Consider the following 14179-nt stretch of genomic DNA (forward strand, 5'->3'; position numbering starts at 1 on the left):
GCAGCATTCAAAGACTGGGCAAAACAGCTTCATAAGATGACTTGGCTGTGTTTACTCAAAACACCCTCATGATTTTCAAGGGCCAAAAAAACCCACAAGGAAATAAAAAATAAGTTGGTAAACTAGAGTCAAAAGAGAAGAATTTAAGTTTTGGACATTAATATTTAAGAAAAAATAGAAAATCCTGTTTCCCTGCCCTTCATCCCTAGTTCCATTACTGAATACCACTGTTCCTCTCAGCTTTAAGTGCATTATGCTGGGCTAATATAAGACATGATTTTATCAATAAATTAATGTACAACAAATGCACAGCCTATACCATCTCTCTTCTTAAGTAAGCCATCACAGGGTAGACCAAGAAGCAATGCACGTGCAGAGTGTTGAGTAATGATATTAAGAAAGAAAATCCCTCAAGAATTCTAGTTCTGCAAGATATGAGTGCTGGGAGAGAGGCCGTGGTGAGAAAGGCATTGCATCTTTCTAATGGTCAAGAGACAAACTCTTTTCTTCTTAGCTTAGAACATAAAATTCACTTAACAGCAAGCAAAGAGGATCCTTTTGTAGAAGGGCTCTGGAGACTGAACTGCTATTTAAATTTGAGCACACAACTCTCATCCTGCACTGAATAGAAGGGTGTGTTTGTGCTAAGCATGCATTCTAGTCATATTAAAGTAAATAACACAAACTCACTTGACAAGGAGTGTTTGGTAGTTCCATGTGACCTATGTGACCTTTCATGTCTGGAATGCCAAGACTGAAATGGCATCCACAGTTAGGAAAACACCAATATTTTCAAATGCTGAGCTGTGCCCCAGAAACCAAGATTTCCCAAGCCTCTTCAAATAGGAAGCTGTTATCTCCCAAAGTGAGAACAGTCACTTGGTGTCACTGAGATACAGCCAATGTTCTAGCACCAAATTACTATGAGATTAAGAAATCCACTTTAAAAACAGAGGTGGTTGATACTACAGCCAGAAATAAACGGGAAGTTGCATTTCCCTACTCAGCTTATCAATGTAATCAACTAGGACTAAAAGCAGATTATTAAACTTTTCTGGTGGAAACAATTACTTGCATGCATTTAAAAATACTCAAAGGTGTCCCATTACTTGAAACCTGATCTTTTAAAATGTAATATTATCTGTAAGGGATCTTCAGTACACCAACAATTGCACACACATGACATGGCAGAAGAAAGTGATATTGTATACTTAAGTGTTCTGGCAATAAAGGAAAAAAAATTATAAACCACACTTATCAAATATACCATTTTGTCAAAGCTGACATTACTTCCTTTTTCTTCTTTCAGAAACAAGCAAATAAACAGCAAGTGTCATCTGTGAAAGTGTTATCCTGGCAATAGCTCCACTGTTGATTTTCAAGTGCAAGCATTGATCCTGCTGAACTTCAAGTAGTAAAGTACAATATAGTATTACAAACAGGAAAATAAGCTGTAAAATTGTGTCCATGTGTGGAGAGAAGACTATGATTCAGCCATCCTGTGGAAAATTCTAATATCTTATCTCTGAATCTGAAGTTCCATATTTATTCAGTGAGCGAAAAAACATGATTTCAGCAAAGCATTTGTATTCTTGTTCTAAGAAATAGGATGTTAGAAAAGCTTGTTTCAACAAAACAATCTGGCTATCAGCTAAAAGGCAAGAACTTACTTTATCCACAGTAGCATTTCCCTCCTTCAGCAAGTTCTCCTTCCTCAACAATTTGACACTCTCTAAGCACTGGGAGATATTAAATAAGTGAGCCTTCGTTTTACAAGGTTTATAAAGTATAATTATGAGTGCTTCTGGTTTAATGTCTTACAGTTAAAATTGGTGGATTCGAAAAACAGTAAGAAATCTGCAAGTGAACTCACTGATATACCTTGCTTTTTTTTTTCTTTTTATTTTTAAACAACAGGAAAGAATGAATGTGTTTTATACTTCCTGAATTTCAGCAGCTGTGGCAGTAGTGTAAGAAGTATGAATTGTTAACTTCCTAGTTAGGTCACTCAGTAAAACAATATCAGTGCCATTCAGTTAAGGAAGACAAGAATCAATCATAATACTTTGACTTGATATTTTTGGCACAGAAATTTTCCTGGAATCTAAACCCAGCTGGCTGCTTTCTCAGCCTAGAAGTGGTACAGATACCACAGTTGTAGGCAAATGAGGGTCCATGATACATCTTTGTTGAGGGTTCATGATACAGCTTTGTTGTCCATCATTCTATTCACTAAATAGTACTTATTGACACTAGTAAGAGCACACCTACTGAATTCACATATTAAAAACCAGCATTCTTCTTGCCAAGACATGACAAAATCCTGCAGACCAACACCTAAACTCTTTTCCTTCCATTGTTTGACCTTAATCAGAAAGCAAACAAGAAATATTAACTCTTCTTTCCTAACAGGGTTGTTAGAGTTCCATAACAAGATAAGATCTAGCTGAGATTCTCCTCTCTTCATACACAAATTGCTGTTACTTGACTTCAGTACCAAGCAAATTAGAAAACCCCAGTAGCTCTAGCTCTTTTTAAAACTCAGATTGTCTCAGACAGCCATCACCAATCCTCCACAGGAAGCCTGCTCCAACAATGGATGCACCCTGCTGTACAAGAGATGACCTGTACCCCAACCACAAGGTTGGTTATTGACTTTAAGGCACAGCCAAGACTAGAAAAAAACACCAAGACTCTAGCTGGCTTTTAAAAATTAATTTGTTTATCTAAGAGTTTGAAAAGCAGAATTGCACCACACTGAGCTTCAAAATACCCCAGCAAAATTATCACAGAATGGTTCAAGGTGGAAGGGATCCCCCCAGTTAGAGGGCATCTGGTCCAACCCCCCCTAAAGCAGAATCACCTGAAATGGGTTATCCAGGATCACATCCAGAAAGCTTTTGAGTATCTCCAAGGAGGGAGACTCCATCTTCTCTGGGCAACCTGTGCCAGTGCTCATTCACCCTCCCAGTGAAGGAAAAACTTCCTGATGTTCAGCTGGAACCTCCCCTGTTTCAATGCCCACTGTCTCTGGTCCTCTCACATATCTTAAGAAGTGACAAAGCTGTTCTGAGAATGTTATCTTTTAAGGAAACTGAACACGGCTGTTCTGAATGATTCAGCTAACCCTATTTAACAGTAACAGCAAGTAAGATGGAGTTCTGACAAGTTCCCAGGGTAGACCACAGAGTCCTATTAATTACTCTCATTAGCAAAAAAAAAGTTAGGGAGTAACCTTCTCTTCAGGCATAGTCTTAACACCTTTTCTTTTTGTAAATTTTTTTTATTCCAATATTGCTTATTTAATAAGCAAATACCTTCAATCTTTCAGCAAAAATGTCAGCTCTGAACAGCCTGATGCATTCTAGGTGGCCTACCTTCTTTGGAGGTGGTGAATCATTGCTGAAGAGATGGACCTGCTAGCTAAATGGCTGCACAGTTCCATGAACTAAGAGCTCACGTGCCTCTAGGCTGCACAGACACAGATACATGCAATTAAGGGGGGAAAACCCCACACAGCTTCCAAATTGTGGAAAGGCATCTCTCAGCAAGCAGCAGCCTGCCTTCCTCTGGCAAGCAGCAAGGTATCAGGGAGTGAACCTGAGAGAGCCACCTCAAACTCCTAACCACAGTCATCTGCAACTAGCAGAGACTCAGTAACCCACTTCCTTTGGAGCTCACTTCATCTGCCCCCAAACACACAGAACATAATCACTTGCCTGTCTTCAGGATCGCTGTTGCTACTGATGATTTACACATTGTTATTTTAAATCAGTCAAGCACTACCACAGAAGATTAACAGACACTTGCTGTTTCCTTTTTTGAGGTATACGAGACTGTCAGTGACTGAATCACGTTCATAGTGAAACTTCCTCCCTTCCTCCCATCACAAATTGCACTTGAATTCAGATTTTATGCTGTCAAAGCTTTGTAGGGCATCTCAGCACTTGTATTTGTCACAAGCAAGAAATACTGAAAAATGATAGAATCATTCACCCTCCTTCAGAATACAGTATTTTATCAGACTATTAAACAAACTTCTTTTCTGGCAGCACAGTTACAGCCAATGTAGTCTCAGCTGCCAGTATGAACAGGATGCATTCCACATCATATTCAGGGCAGCTGCCACAGTTATGCCTCACAGCCTGAGGTAGCACCAGAACCTTTTTGACAGACACACTTAGCAAGACTGGTCTTGAAGTCATATGTTGTCACTCAGACAGGACGGAAAAAGTCCTGTAAAAATAAGAATTGTATATTTCACTTCAGCAACTATGAGCATGAAGTAACTCTATCCCTCCTCAAGGCTATTTTTCTAGGCACACTGACAAAGCAATTACCTTGGAGAAGAGGGAGACGTTGCAACAAAATGTTTTTAACATGTGCGACTGGCAAGATGGAAGAAAGTAGTACCAGAGACCTATATCCTACCCTGCTCACATGAAAACTTGAAGGGCAGGACTTGACCTTCTGTAACAAGCAGAATTAACAGTGACACAGATGGGCTTGTGCACTGAGAAGGATAAAGTCTCCAGCACACATGGTTCTTTCCCTGATTGCCAGGCTGTTCAGAAATTGTCTCTCCAGGGGTTTCAGCTACTCTCTGGGCAGAGAGTACATGGGAGGCAAATGGAGTATATCCACACAGCTGCTCCTTAGCAGAACCATGCACACCAGGAGCTTCATTCATTTCCACCAACAGCTCTATGAAAGTGGAACAGACTAAAACTGGAGCAGTAAAAAAGTGTTCACTATGACTAGGAAAAGCCTCCAGAATCGTGAGAGTAAGTGGCACCAGATAAGAGAGAAGTGACCTAAAAGTGACCTGAGTGACTGGCACAAGAGATAGGAGATTACAGTGTGATAACAGACTCTGCAGTACCATCATTAGCAATAATAAAAAAATTGGCTGCAACTAAGATGGGAGAAAAGTATGACTACATTCAGTAAGGGAAATATTTCAGATTTTTAGCCTGAAAACATTCATCAGAGGATACACAGAATAGCCAAAAAGCCCAATACTTTTTTTTTCCCCGAATGATAATAAAAAAGTCACTACTGAAATTCAGTAGATACCACTACAGTAAACACAGAAACACAAATAAGGATGAGTTTTTCACCTTTACTGCTTTGTATTGTTACTGTCTTTGCTCTAAGTACAGCAATTACATGCAACTGCTGCATGACAGCTGTAGCAACACATACTACCATGGTTTTGCTGTGATTTTTTCAGGATTAAGTTCAACTAGCATGGAGGCAGAATCTGAAGATTCTGAATTGAAGATTCAATTAAAAAGTTGCTAATATGTAAGGATGAATCAAAAGAAAAATGTCATTAATTCTCAGCCTATGCATTACATTGGAAAGCAGAGGAAAGGGAGATTTGTTTGCACACTCCTGTTAATATAATTGCCAAAGAAAATGTTCAGAAGGAAATAATTAAGTGTTGACATGGCAGCTGCTGTGTTTGCCAAACTAAATATGATTCAGGTATCAAATCCCCACAACTTAAAGACTAGAAAGGAAATGTTCAGTTCAGGTACTTGTAGTTTAACAACTGGACTTGAAAATGACAAATCTAAAACCACAGATATATACAGACACACCTCATGGCTGCACAAGGAATGCAGAGCTTGTCTAGTATGCTTTTCAATGATTTCAAAGGACAAGTTTTCACATTCAGTCTAAGCAGTTACAATATTGACAAACAACAGAGACACATAAAACATCCTATCTGCAGCCCTTCTGCTGTGACTTACCAGATGCTATTAGGCAGCCACTATCTTTTTGTCAGGATGTCTGTCTCACAGCCAGATGTACAATTATTTAGTTTAGAGATATCTCTAAGAGCTAGGTGCACATAGCAACTCTCAGTGTAGTACCTAAGCTTAGGGCTTAGATGTCAGTGAAAGTCAGTTCTCTCTGTTTGTTCCTCCTGTTGCACATGACAGGGATTCCTGTCAAGTCTTGCTTATCAGTACGTATTTTCCACAATTCAAGGGGCATGTCTCGAACGGCCTGCATTCAAAGACTGAGAATCATTAGCAAATAGCAAACAGACATTGCAAAACCTGCTCAGCACCTGCCAGATTGAAAGCAGCTCAACTCTATTTCTTTTCTTTCGTGGTTAACATCATGGAGTGCCCAGACACTGAAATAGGATTAGGCCCTGCTGTGCTCAGTGCCTCTCACCAACACGTGACTTCTACCCTAAGGAGCTTGCACTGAGTCAGGCACACCAGACAGGCAGGACAGTACAGGCTGAGCTGCAATGGCCAAGTACATTTCCCAGTTTCAGCTAGCATTCCTACAGACTTGGGTGCTTTCAGCAGCAAGGCAGGTACCGGACTTGCCATGGAATTTGTATTTTAGAAAAAAAACAAAACAAAACCGAACTCCCCAAACAAACAAACCCAGCAGCCACAACAGCTCTGATCATTTAAAAATTATCTCAGTTACAACAGCTGAACACAGAAAATCAGAAAGAATTTGTTCAAGTTTGCCGTTTTCTTTCAGCTGAAGCTGTCCTCAACTTTATTTTTAAATGTTTCAAGTGACTTGCAACAACGTGCATGAGCTTCATGCTGACAGAGTTCCAAAACCCCAACGCTGTTCATTCATGTCATAACTTCATATATAATAGCATCTATTTCTGAACATACACCCTATGTGAAAACCACAAGCATTTTCAAGAACTCTGCACGAGTAACAAGCTAAAACAGATTTAAAGAAGGAGTTACAGATATCCTGCCTCCCAGGGTCAGACCCATAGCTGTGCTTTTCTTAACTATCATGCCTACAGCTTTACCTAGGCTATCATAGTCATTAGCATCAACACCCACATCACTCAACCTTGAAGGCAGACAGAAAACCTCCCTCTAAGGTAATTAGAAATTAACATGGAGGAGATACAATTTGTGTTAGTAGAAAAAAGACAAGCATCCACCCACAACAGGACAGAATGTTACAATACCCAAAACCTCCTTGTCCTTCAGATAAATGACAATCTTAAGGAATGAAATAGGTATTTCAAGGCACAGTATTCAAGGACATTGCACAAGTGACAGCTGCAGGAGCCTAAAAACAGTGTCTGCCCCCCAAAGTATAATTTTTGAATATAATCACTAATGCAGAAGACAGACATGCAAATCCAGCATCTCAAAGAGCAGAACAGGGTAAATTTGGAAACATATTAGTCCCGGTCCAGAGAGTTGTTTGTCAGATCTCAGTGTATCTGCATCCTATTATCTGAAACTTGATACAGAAAAAAAGCAATTAGATTCTCCTAGAAGTTTCTTTGCTACCTTAATAGCAATACATCACAGTATCTACACCACAGCCTTTTACCAGTAAAACTTTGCTAATTCAGTAGGTCAAATCTTACCTGCACTAAAGTAGATTAAATTTAATGAGATCAAAATATGCTGATACAGATAGTACACTGCTTCTGACATAGAAAAGTACCCCATGCACAGTAAAATACTCATTCTGCTGCTTCATTCATCACTGCATGGTTTTGAAATGCACTTTGCCGCAAATCCAATTTAAACCTAAAACATATTAGTACTTTAGATATGAATTAACTTTTCTATAGAGAGGCTTTTCTCATTTGGTAGCTAAGAGCATCATTTGTAGAAACTGAAAACTCAGCTTTACAGTTAGAAACCATAAGGTCCGGGAAATGCCATGTTTGACTCTATTTTCTCCTCAGTATGGTAACAAGATCTAGAGAATGCAACAAACGCAGGAATTAAGCTGACACACATCTGTTTATAATAGATGTGGTTTGAACAAGTCACAATTCTTTACAACAATGTACACACATCTACTTAAAAAACCCAAACAAGGTTTTGTATAAAATACAGCATACTTACATTTGCAACAGTGAATGAGCTAGCCACACACAGAGTGTTGCAACAGGCAGACTCCAGCAGAGCCTTACCATCATTTCCTGTCCTTGGTGAACACACCAATAATTTCAGCACAACCACAACTGTTCAGTGCACACACAGAGAACATCTCCAACACCTAAAGTCCCCTCCCACCTTTCCTGCATGCAAATTCAGATACTATACAAAATCATAAAAGAGATGACATAAGTAGGCCTAATGCATTGTGTGGGGAAGGCAGTATAAGAGTAAAGAGAAAGAGAATTAAGACTTGTGAATGCTGTTGCTTTGAAAATGGATAGGAGCCACAATGGAAAACTAGTTAATCTATTAATCTGTTAACTAGTTTGAATCTATTGGGAGTGCAGACTGGGGAGCATTATTTAAAGACATATTTTAAAAAAACATTTTAAACAATAAAAAAAACAAAGCTCATGGAAATTAAAGTTGTCGCTATCCAGGGCTTTACAGAAAATGTCCATGAAAACACACGCTTTAAATACCCAAACCGGACTTACAAGCTCTGTTGAAATTAAGTAGAGTGAAACACTCTGAACTCTATGAGTGAAACACTCTGAACTCTATGATTAATCGATGAAAGTCAAGGGATGAAGCAACTGTTCCCTTTGTGCCTTCTCAAGAAAACAGAGAAAGAAAAACACGGTTACCATCATTAGCAGCCTAGGATGAAAACATACGGCAGAAAATTACCTTACATTTATTAAATGTCCTTTTCTCTAGCTGTTCTAGATATCCTCCTAGTAAAAATGAAATAGTCTCAATGAAGAGTACTTCACTGTCACTGAGCTGTGAAGTACTGTACACCAAACAGTTTTCAAATAATGGAGTATTTAAAAGCTCATATTGCCTAATTGGTCCTCAAATGGAAATTAAATCAACCTAGAAACAAGCTGGATTTAATTAACCTATTTAAGATAGAGGCAAGAAATAAAAATAATAATAGTAATGGTGGCTTTTTTTTCTTCTATGTATTACATGAGCACAGAGAGCCACAGATTGAGCAGAGATCGATGGCTTTGCAAACACGCCCAAGATTGCTGAAGTTCCAGGGATTTCCCAGCCAGCCGGCTGCCGGGCGATCCCGCGGAGCCCGCAGCCGCGGGGAGAGCTGCTCCAGCCCATCCCCGGGGCAGCGGCTGCCCGGTGCGTCCCGGCTCACCGCCAATTCGCTCCGGCTCGGCGCCGCACGGAGCGCACCGGCAGGAACATAAACCCCACAGCAGCACCGTCCCGGAGCAGGGAAGGGGTCTAACTTGGCTGTCGCTCCGGAACAGCCTCGTGTGGCTGTGACAGCGCGGCCGGAGACCCCGAGGGCCGCCGGAGGAGGCTGGAGGGGCTCGGCGGGATAAGGCAGCAGCCTCCTGTCCTCCCGCCTGCGCCCCGGACGGCAGCCGTGGGCGCCCTGGCTGCCAGCCGAGCGTGAAAGGCGCTTGCTGAGCGCCGAAGCGACACTTTTCTCGTGTGCCGAGTTCGCCGGCTGCCGCCACCTGGCCCGCCCCGTCCCGTCCCGCGGAGCCCCGGCGCGCCCGCAGCGCTCCCGCTGCGCCCCGCCAGCCCGTCCCACCCTATCCCATCCCATCCCATCCCATCGCATCGCATCCCTCCGGCGGACACCCACCTGAGCTCCACACCTACGGCCCGCCGGGCGCCCCCGCCATGGCCCCCGGGCAGCGGCGCCCCGCAGGCAGGAGCGAGGAGGGAAGGAGCGCGGCAGGAGCGATAGCCAGCATACAGGGCCGGTCCGGCTGAGCGCTCGCTCCGGCTGGCAGGGAACACCCACGAGCGGCACCGGCGGCGGGACCGCCGCGCTCGACTGACGGCCGCGCCGGCCAACGGGAGGAGCCTGCGCTGCCCCCGCCCCGCCGCCGCCCGGAGCCGCCGCTGCCGGTGCCGGTGCCCGCCTTCCCGGGCGGCGGGGCGGGGGCAGGGGGGTGTTTCCATGACGTCAGGGGCAGCGCCCGCTGCCAGGTGGGGAGCGGACCCGAGGGGACGCGGGGACAGGAGCCCCGGGCTAAGCCGCAGCTGAGCCCCCGAGCCCGCCTTAAGCGGCTGGGGCGGGGCAGGGCAGGCTCGGAGCTGATCCCGCAGCGACCCGAGGGAGCCTCGGGAGCGATGGCTCCCGGAGCCGCCTGGCCCCGAGGGAGTGGCTCCCCGCGCCGCAGGGGCGAAGTGCGAGCCAGCGCCGGCCGAGAGGGTTTGCCGGGGGATCGCCGCATCCACAGCAGCCTGCGGGCATCTCTTCCCGCTCACGGCGAGCGCTTCCCGCGCCCCACCTCGCCATCCGCCTGGGGAAGAGCTCCTCCGTGGGAGAACCACCCCTCCCCGCCTTCCCCCGCTACTCCTTCCCCTGAACCGGCATCCTAAAATTATCGTGTTTGTCTGTACCTTACTTAAAAATAAACATCTTGAATGACTAATTAGATCCAAGCCGTTAGAAGCGCGCTGGACGGCTTCCATGAACCCTTAATGTGTGCACTAAATCTTTCAGAAATTGTTACTGTTTGCGAGGAGGTAGACGGGATGTGACCTGGCACACCATTCACACCGTCTTTACTTACAAAGTGCGATTTAATTCACACTTAGGGGAAAAGGAGGGGGGCGGGAAGAACCACCCCGGTTTCTTTACTCAGAATCACACGCCCAAAACTGATCAGCTGCTTCTCAATTCCATTCAGAATTTGGTGATTTCTCGACTGGAGGGAAACAGAAACCTTTTTCTTCATGAATACCATTCATACAGCATTAAAAAAAGAGCAGAAGCATTTGTAAGAGCAAGCTTAAGTGACATCCCGAAAGTTAGGAATGGTATTCACAGATTAGAACATGAGGCAGCATAACTGAGCAGGGTAGTACATAGCACCTTGAACAAAGTCTTGTAAGGGCGTGAGAGATGCTGCCGAACATCACTTTTAGTAAGGACAATATCCACAGTAGGCTTCCCAAACCATCAGCAGCAGCGTGACCCAAACACCCTGAAAGCTGCTTTCAGAGCTGGCCTGTGTGATACTACAGCAGGGAGGGCTCCTGATGCCTCTGCTGTTGACTGCAGCTATACAGACTGACAATGCCTTAAGGAGATGCTGCCTACACAATGAAAGCTCAAGCAACGACTTTTTAGCATCAAAGTCAATGAAAAGCAACATAAGTAGTTTTAGTTTTCATAGTATTGTTTAATGTAGCTCAGAGTCGCTGCTGTATGGGAGTTCAGGCATTGCCAGAGGGTATATATCTGTTTGCAAGCAAGTAGAGTTTAACAATAACATTTAGCAATTCCTTGGGTTTCAGATTTTATAAAAGTTTGATTTTATAAATCCTGGTTTTAGGACAAAATTAGCAGTGCCTGTCATTTTAAAGAGCACAATTTTTGAACTAAAGGCACCAAACAGCCTGCAGCATCAATTCAGTTAAGGAAAAATTAGACACCTGGAATGTGTTGATCATATACCTTTCTAGTGCTCCCATGATGTTAGGATGCACAATGATGCACACTGTTAGGTAGCAGCATGTTTCCTATACATGTGTGGCCTCTTCCAATTTCCACTGAAATCAAACTCAGACCACCTCTTTATTTAGAAAGTAACCGTGTGTCTACCTAAAAACGTACAAACTCCAGACCCTGCAATAAAAAAGACATAAACTGCAAAAATAAAATTATCTTCCAGACCAAAATCTTCATCTTGAGTCCTGCTGTATAGATGTTGGCCTATTTGAGATTCCTGAAATATTTAGGATTTCTATTGTTCCTGTGTAAAAAATATGGACTGGGTGCATCCATGGGTTGTATTATATTATTTCACTGGAGTTACATCAGGAAGGAGTTTGATCTTCTTATGGATTTAGGGCTTCGTTTCCTTTCCTTTTGTTCTTTCCTTCTGTCACACAGAAACAATGAAAAAATAGCAGAGTGCTCTGTTTTCCTGTGCTAAAGAAAAGTTTTGAAATAAAGTAATAACCAGCCTTCTGAGAACAAGGTCATTCTTTCTGTTAGAAAAGCAACACACAGTTCATTATCTGAGATGGCAAGATACAATGTGGTCTCGTACATATCGGAGGAAATGTATGGGCAGAAAGCCTCTGTGTGAATATAGGTTGCTGGTTTTTTGTTCTTAATAGATCCATCAACACAAACTCATCCGGTTTATAATCATAAAAGGAAGGTGGTTAGGGTGTTCCTCAGCAACATGCACTTAACCTTCAATTTATCCTTGCTCTTTGGGTATTCTGATTGATGGAGGCTCATGACATGGTAATCTTTTCAGAGCTATTAAGAAGAGGAACTCCATTCTGCATAATCCACCAGGTGTTTTTTTAAATTCAATTTCCCTTTGATCTGTTGTAATTCAGAATTAAATTACATGGTCTGAATTAAAACTCTACCAAAACGTGTGTTCTTTCGGCTTGCTCTTTCCTGTGATTTTGTAAGGACAGTTCATAATAATGTTTCCAGTGGTGCAATGAAAGGGATTGTCTTTTGATTTCCAGCTTGATTTTTTTCCTTTAATTATTAGGTAAAAATAATTATTGCATCCCTATTGAACTCAAAGACAAGCAATGATGTCTCATGTTTAAGCAGTCTTAGTCTGGTGAGCGAGCCAGCTTCCATTCCATGTGTATGGACCACAAAGAGAAAGACTCATTATGACACACAAGTTTTGTCCTGCGGTTTGAGCTCAACAACTGACAAATAAGTTTTGCAAAGAGTTTCTACATTTACAGCAGATGGATATATTTATCAGTATTTGTGTGGCTGAAGTGTGTGCAGCACAAGTTGTGCACATTGCAAAGTTATTGGATTCATCTGTCTAACTCTTCTGATGACTATGCACATATATTTTCAGTCCTGGACAGGAGTTATCTATCTTGAAATTCAGAAGCATCTTTCTTCATGCACAAAAATAAATCTGTCCTTGAGAGCTTTCTTCTTTCCACCAGCCCTCCCCATGATGTAATTTCTGTCCTTATGCCAGTACCTTCTATGTTATTCTTGGTCACCACTGAGGAGCCTCTATCCCACTGACAGTGCTTTGGCAAATGTTGCTGTTGTCCTGTTGCACTTACTGGCTGGTATTATGGAAGCTCTTGGCACCACCTGTGTCTTTCTTGCTGGTACTTCTAAATTCTTATCTCCCTGGGCTGCCCAGGCCTCTTTTCACATGACCATGGTTACTGGGTCTTCCATGACTTGTCTGGCTTCCCAGCTAGAATTAGCCTTGTTAGATTCCCTTGGGAACCCTTCTGGATACCTCCAAGGTAAAAGCATATCATATGGGTTGCAAAATCCATTAATTTTTGCAATACTTTTAGCAATCTTGATTGTGCCTTACCATTAGTATGGTGATAAGAGCTCTACAGCTGCGGGGGAAAGCAGACCTGCTGTCACAGCACCCTTTATTCTTTTTCTTCTTACAAACTGCTATATTGATTTTTGTTTACTTATTCAGATGAGGGCAGAGAGAGAGCAGGAAGGCTTGTTGTCTTTCCATGTTGGCTAAGCAGGGTGGGCAGAAGGAAGTCAAAATGGGAAGATGAAAAACTGAAAAGGAATTAATATCCACCAGCTGGGCACTCAGGAAGAGAGTTCCTGTGCCAAATGGTCAAAAGAAGTTTGGCCTGGTCTAAAATGTACAAAGCTGGATAGGATGAACCAGGTAGCAAGCATTGAAAAGATGCACAGATTTACTGTGGCTGCCATGAATGACCCTGCATAGTGTATAGCTGTGTAACATGGCATGATATACACAACACCACATGACATACATAACATGACATGATAACATAACGTGGCTTCACAGCCTCTTTCCACAACACTGCTGATCTGTCCCAGAAGGCACCAGTGCACACCAAAGAAATAGAGAAGGCATGCAACATATGTTGCTCAAAAAAGACCCAAAAGCCAAAAATGCAGACTCCCAGGAACCCCATCTTTTGTGAGTGTGTGTGGTTTTGTGCATTACCTGCCACAGTAGGATCTGTGGGCTTGGCAATCACTGAATTCCAAATAGTAATGTTCATCATGAGTATTAAAAGTACATTTCTCGCTGTTGATTTGAGTTTTATTTGTCTATTTTACTTAGCTCCAGGGAAACTGTGAGGGCTCGTTTGCATTTGGTCTGGCTCCCGGGCTTACTGCATTTGAGAGCCAATTTCGAATGTCAAGTGGTCACTGTGTGGTGGATGAGTAAAATTAACATCAAGACCTCTAGAAAAACAGGGAATAAAGAATCACTGAATTTCTTCTTCACACAGACAAGGACATTTTTCAAGTAGTA

General features: G+C 42.7%; 1 protein-coding gene across 5 annotated transcripts in view; it reads right to left on the minus strand.

Moving 5' to 3' along the window:
* The window catches only part of OSBPL3 (oxysterol binding protein like 3), an 86952-nt gene extending 77196 nt beyond the window's left edge, over positions 1–9756 (minus strand). For 3 of the 5 annotated variants that reach the window (XM_071429207.1, XM_071429205.1, XM_071429206.1), the window contains exon 1: positions 9529–9755. The gene's annotated coding sequence lies outside the window, so the exon portion shown is untranslated. Of the gene's footprint in view, positions 1–9524 lie in introns of all 5 variants that reach the window. The other 2 variants (XM_071429203.1, XM_071429204.1) reach the window with 2 other exon arrangements.
* Between the last annotated feature and the right edge of the window lie 4423 nt (positions 9757–14179).

Source organism: Agelaius tricolor, unplaced genomic scaffold (genome assembly GCF_023055355.1).
Source record: "Agelaius tricolor isolate 1412-34295 unplaced genomic scaffold, bAgeTri1.0.p SCAF_6, whole genome shotgun sequence".
Classification (NCBI taxonomy): Eukaryota; Metazoa; Chordata; class Aves; order Passeriformes; family Icteridae; genus Agelaius; species Agelaius tricolor.